Genomic DNA, 6,525 nt, shown 5'->3' on the forward strand with positions numbered 1-6,525 from the left:
TTCGAATTCCATGTATATATGTATCTTTTGTAATTGGATTTCCATAGATTTGAGTTGACAACAATATCACTGATGGGTGCCAAGTGTTTTTTTCGGGTTGTATCTAATATACAACATTGTTTGCTTATTCTTAATTGTTCAAACAAGATCAGACAATTATATCTCCAAACACAAATTATATTGTAGAAACAAATAGAAAGCTGGTTCATCAGCTAGAGTTGCAGCTCGATGCACCACACCCTGCTCGGTGGCTTGTGGTATTTCATTTAGAGACACTTGTAATGAAGATCAGCCCCTGGTTAACTCTAGCTCTCATTCTTCAACTGCTTCGGTCGAAGATGGTGGCTTTGACGGGTTGAATACTATCTCATCTTTTTATGAAGATCATTAGTTGGAACGTGCGGGGACTTGGAGAAGAACGTAGGTAAAAAGAGGTCCTTTTCTTAGTTACTATATTCCATCCTTTTGCTTTACTCTTATGGGAAACTAAATGTTCTAGTCCCTCTTTTTTGGATGCTAAGAAAATATGGGGTAATAGTTCTGTTTGTTTTGAGGGGATTGATACTTAAGGTAGTTCTGGTGGTTTATGGTTTTTATAGGACCCTACAATTCTTTTGTGCTGCAACGTTTTTAAAACTGATAGATGTATTGCTATCACTTTTAAAGGGCCTCTTAGAAATTTTTATTAGGTGCTAGTTAATGTTAATGGGCCTTAATAACTTTACTCTTAAGCCTGCTTTTTTGGATGACATTTTCAATATCTCTATTTCTTCTGGGCTGCCTATTTGTATTGGGGGAACTTCAACTTGATTAGGCATCCGGATGAAATTTCCTCTTTTGTTCGCTTTAATTCATAAATGCACATGTTTAATGAATTTATTATGAGGAACAACCTCCTTGATCTTCCTGTTTCTGGAGCACATTTCACTTGGTCAAATAATAGTGTCAATCGCTTAATTCTTTCCAAGCTGAATAGATTCATGATTTCTGCCGAATAGGAGAAAGTCTTTCCTCTTGCTAAGGTCAACACTTTAATTAAGCTCTCTTCAGATCACCTGCCTTTGTGTCTTCATACTGATGAAGTAATTGCTGGTCTGAGGCCATTTCGGTTTGAAATTGGTTGGCTTGAGGAGCCTGATGTAGTTGATATGATCAAACAAACCTGGGGTAACTGCGTTATTTTGGGAAGTGCGGGGTATCAGCTACATAGGAAACTTAATTTGCTCAACCATAAACTCATTGCCTGAAAGAAATCTACTAGATACCAGATTAAGTATAGAATTGATACTACTGTTATGGACCTTGAGATGTTGGAAAACCATATTCAAGCGCAACAACAGTTCTCTGCAGAATTATTAGCTAATAAGAACATTTTGTTAAATCAATTACATGATTATCTGCGACTAGAGGAAATCTATTGGAGGCAAAGGTCTAAAGTTAAATGGCTCAAGGAGGGTGACCATAACACAAAATTTTGGGTAAAGAAAATGCTATCATCAATCATTTTCTTAAGGCTTTATCCTGTGAGCATAATCTTGGGGTTATCTGGGATGGGGTTCATTCAAAATGTTATCTCTTGATTTGGCAGAGGACCTAGAGAGGGAGGTTTCTGAAGAAGAGGTGAGAAAAGCTGTTTTTGGGCTAGCAGGTGATAAGGTACCCAAACCAGATGGTTTCCTTTGGTTTTCTTTCAACGTTTTTGGGGATTGCTTAAATCAGATCTCGTGTCTATGGTAAAGGAATTTATGTATAGTGGTAAGATTATCAAAAGCATTGATTCCACATATATTTCTCTTATTCCCCAAAAGAATATCATTGCTGACATAAGAGATATTAGGCCCATTAGCCTTTTGTCGAGCTTATATAAAATTGTTGCAAAAGTCCTGGCCGAAAGACTCAAAGTAGTCATCCCTTCTCTGGTTTCGGGTGAATAGTCTGCTTGTATTCGTGACAGAATCATATCAGATTGTATTTTGATTGCGCAAGAATGCCTTCACTCTAGATCTCTTGAAGGGAAAGCTAGGATGGTTATCAAGTTGGATATGGAAAATCCCTTTGACAGTGTTGAATGACAGGTTATTCAAGAAATTATGAGGTGTATGGGTTTTGGCACCATGTGGATTTCTTGGATTTTGGGTTGTCTTTCTTCGGCTCACTTCTCCATCCTAATTAATGGTTGTCCCACAGGTTTTTTCGAAGCTTTTAGGGAGATAGGGTGACGCTCTTTGCCCTTTCCTTTTTCCCCTAATGGCAGAAGAGTTCAGTATGAAGTTTAAAAATATAGCGAGGAAAAAAAGACTTGAGGGGTTCCAAGCTAGGACCAATGGGTCTTTTATTTCACATTTACAATATGTTGACGATACTTTGATCTTTTGTGATACATATCCAGTCATAATTAAAAATCTTAGTATTTCTTTTTGTGCTGCCAACTAGCCATTGGCTTCAAAGTGAATTTCCATAAAACCTCTATGGTTGGAGTTTCGTGTGCCAGTGATTTGCTTCATTCTTTGCCTCTTATTCTTGGTTGCAGAATTGACTCTTTCCCTCTCAAATATTTGGGGGTTTATATCTCAGATTCGAGGCTTTCTAGATTTGTGTGGGACCCTCTAATCTAGCGATACCAAGTTAAGTTGGAATTCTGGAAGTCTAAGACTCTTTCCTTGGGAGGTTGTATTACCCATATCAAATCCACCTATGCAAGTCTACCCATTTATCTCACATCCATTCTATAAATTTCGAGCGATGTTATTAAAATCATTGGAAGGTTTATGTGCAGCTTCTTTCAATGACGACCATAGAAAATTCCATTTGGTAGCATGGGATGAAATTTGCACATCAATGAAAATGGGTGGCCTAGGAATTTGAAAGCTTAAATATATGAATTGGGCTCTTCTCTCTAAGTGGTGGTGGAAAATCATTCAAGGCCTCAGTCAACTATGAAAAGATGTCTTAGCAACAAGTATGGTTTTGAACCTTTCACTCATTTGATTAAAAAAGGGAGAGGAGGTAAATTTTCTTCACAAATCTGGAAGGGAATTTATAGTTGCAAAAATGTGGTGCTCGGTAATTCTCGCTGGTTTATTGGTGATGGTAACGAGATTTTCTTCTGGTTTACTACGTGGCATGGGGATCAGCCATTATACATTCTCTTTTCAGATCTCTTTGCAAGAGTAGGCTCTCTGGCTGCAAAAAATTCAGACTTATTCTCACGCTCACTTTCAGGTGCCTTCTTATGGAACGTTGAACGTAGCTATAACAGAATATCAGACCAAGTCATTTCACAATTTCAGAATTTATTATCTATCCTTCGGGATGTTTATATCTTGCCTATAGGTGAAGACAATGTTATATGAGAAAGTGAAAGTGACGGGGTATTTTATGTTAAATCTGCCTATCGATTACTTTTCTATGATTGTCTAAGGTGGTCCAAGGACTATGTTTTTGTAATCTGGAAGTGGCATATCCCTATAAAGATTAAGGCTTTCCTTTGGATTGCCTTACAAGATAAATGTTTTACTATAGACAATCTTCGAAAGAAGGGGAAAATCATTCTTAATATGTGTCGCATGTGCAAGAACGATGAAGAAAATTGTTGCTCCCTTTCCTTGTATTACTCCTTTGCAGATGATATTTGGAAGTGGGCTTTCAGTCTTTTGGGTATCACTCTTATCATGCCAGCATATACTATTTCAATTATTAATCATCTCAGCTTCCCATCTCCAGAATAGGAACTATTATTTGGAATATCTCAAGAAGTGCTATTTTATGGCAGATCTAGCTAGAGCAGAACAAATGCACTTTTGAAAGGAGGTCTTTGGATCTTGCAAGCATTAAATATAAAATTTTGCAGACCTTATGGGAGGAGAATTTCAAAGGTAGATATATTTGTTAATTTAAAGCTCATATCCTTCTCTTATGTTTCAAAATATCGCCCGTCTTTCACTTGATCCCTCCTCTTGAAGTTGCTTATAAATTAAATTTTGATGGAAGTTCTTTGAGAAATCTTGGGCAAGCTGGAGTAGGTGGTCTTCTTAGAGATCTCGAGGGTACAACTATCTTCTCTTATGTTGGGCCATGTGATTCTACCACAGTTAACCCGACTGAGATGGTTTCTCTTCTTAAGGACCTGCAAATCATTGTGGCATTATTCTGATTGAAGAAGACTCTCTAAATGTTATCAAATGGTGTAATCAAGAGCAAAGAATCCCTTGGTCCCTTTCTGTTTTTTGGCTGAAGATCATTGATATTCGTGCTTTATTTAGCCATAGGATTTCTTTTTTCTACATTTATCGAGAGGCAAACGACGCTATTGATCGCTTAGCTAAGCTCAGTGTTTCTCTTTCCTCCATTTCTATTTATGTTCTCCTAATTCCAGCATTGTAATTTCATACTATTACATCAATTAATCAATAAAAGTTTCTGAACATTGTAAAAATGAAAACAAATAGAAAGCTCATCAGACCTTAAATAGCCATCCCCATTGCAACATTAGCGTCTGACCACCACGTTTGATATGAATGATCTGAAACAAATCTCAAGAAGACATTCACATACTACATTTCGTGATGGTAGTCTTCCAAGTTATTTTTACAAGGGTGAGGTTTTGGTGTAATAGACCACCACCTATTCACATGTGACAATTTGAATCCAAGATTTCATAGGTTGGTAATCTCAATCACCACAATTGGAATTTTGAAGGAAAAAAAGGGATTTGAAAATTTAATAGTTTTCTATCTTAAATTTGTTTTCATTTTAATGGATTGAAAAGAAGAAGTTTGTTTAGAATGACTTAGGATATGTTTTAGATTTCAAATCTATGAAGAACAAGGTGGACTCATGCATCTAGGGACATATAATAAACTTTTCCTATAAATGAAATCACTAGAAACACAATTGTTGTTTAAAGTGCATGGAACACCATAAGGCTAATTTGGAGGTCGGGTTTATAAGGAGGGAACTAAGTAGGTTTGTTTATAATGCCATGCATTGTACTTATTGGGAAACGAGATGCAAGATTTAGAATTTACTCTATTTGAAATGTCACCCAAAGTCTTTGCTATGCATCTCAATAAAAATAAAAATAGAATGAATGTACTTTGCAGTGTTCCTCTATTTGGCATGTCATATGCAAGGTTACTTCTAAACTTGGGGCAGAACGGTTTTCAAATAGAAATTGATTGAGGATATGGGCAGCCCATTACATTGACTCAGTGATAGGAGTGGGAATGGGTCGGGTATGGGTCGCGTTAGGTTGGACCTGGACCCGGACCTGAATAGTATTTGGGTCCAAAATTTGGACCCTTACCCTGACTAAATTTGAGAGAGAGAGAGAGAGAGAGAGAGATAGAGAGAGGAACTTCTTGAAAAAATAAATGTGCCCCACACAATTCTTGCGGTGGTTCTTTCATTGTATATATAATGGTAATACAATAGTATAATATACACTTTCTATACTAGTAACATGCAATATACACTTTCCTATCATGTTACATCTCCTCTCAAAAGGAAAAAGTAAATTACTTTCCTATCTTGTTTGAATTTTGTTTCTATTACTGCCCCTTAAACTTGGCTGAGGAGGCTTTTGAAGCCCGAGTTTGAAGCAAAGCTCTCGAAAAATATATCGTGGCAAAAGCTTGGTTAAGATATCAACTACTTGATTGTGAGAAGAAACAAATAGAGTGATAAATAATCCAAGAGCAACCTTTTCACACACAAAATGATAGTCTAACTCAATGTGCTTTGTCCAGGCATGAAAAACATGATTAAATGTTATCTAGAGACTGTAATATTATCACAAAAAAGTATTACTGGCTAAAGAAGAGGTACCCCAATATCCCGAAAAATTAAAAGAAAGCCATGACAATTTGGCAGCATTGGATGCCATAGATCGGTATTCCGCTTCAGCACTCGAACAAGCCACAATTGATTGTTTCTTAAGGCTCCAAGATATGTAGTTGGAATCAAGATATGTGCAGAAAGTAGTGGTTGAACGACGAGTATTTGGACGCTCAGCTCAGTCTGCATCAAATAAAGCATATAACTCAAGAGAACTATCAGATAAGATTCTCATACCACGTAACTATGTTGCATCGAGATAACGAATAATCTGCTTCACTGTCTGAAAATGTGCAATGGTAAGGTCATGCATAATTTGACACACTGTATTAACTCTATGAAAAAGGTCAGGCCGTGTTATGGTAATGTATTGAAGTGCACCAACAATGCTCCAATAAAGGGATGGACCAGGAATTGAATTATAATTCTCGTGAATATTATTTTTTATCGCCATGTGGAAATAGGTTTGACACCGAGCATCTGAGCACGATCAAGAAGATCTTGAACATATTTGCTTTGTGATAGAAAAATTTCATTTGAAAAATAAGATACCTCTATGTTAAGAAAGTAGTGAAGAGGTCCAAGATCTTTCATCGCAAGTTCCCTTCCAAGTTGGGAAATGAACCATTTTAGAATATCAGAATTATCACTAGTAACAATAATATCATTAACATAAAGGAGAAGGATAAT

Source organism: Amborella trichopoda, chromosome 6, assembly GCF_054954075.1.
Source record: "Amborella trichopoda isolate Santa Cruz 75 chromosome 6, AtrichopodaSantaCruz75HAP2 v2.0, whole genome shotgun sequence".
In the NCBI taxonomy this organism is placed as follows: Eukaryota; Viridiplantae; Streptophyta; class Magnoliopsida; order Amborellales; family Amborellaceae; genus Amborella; species Amborella trichopoda.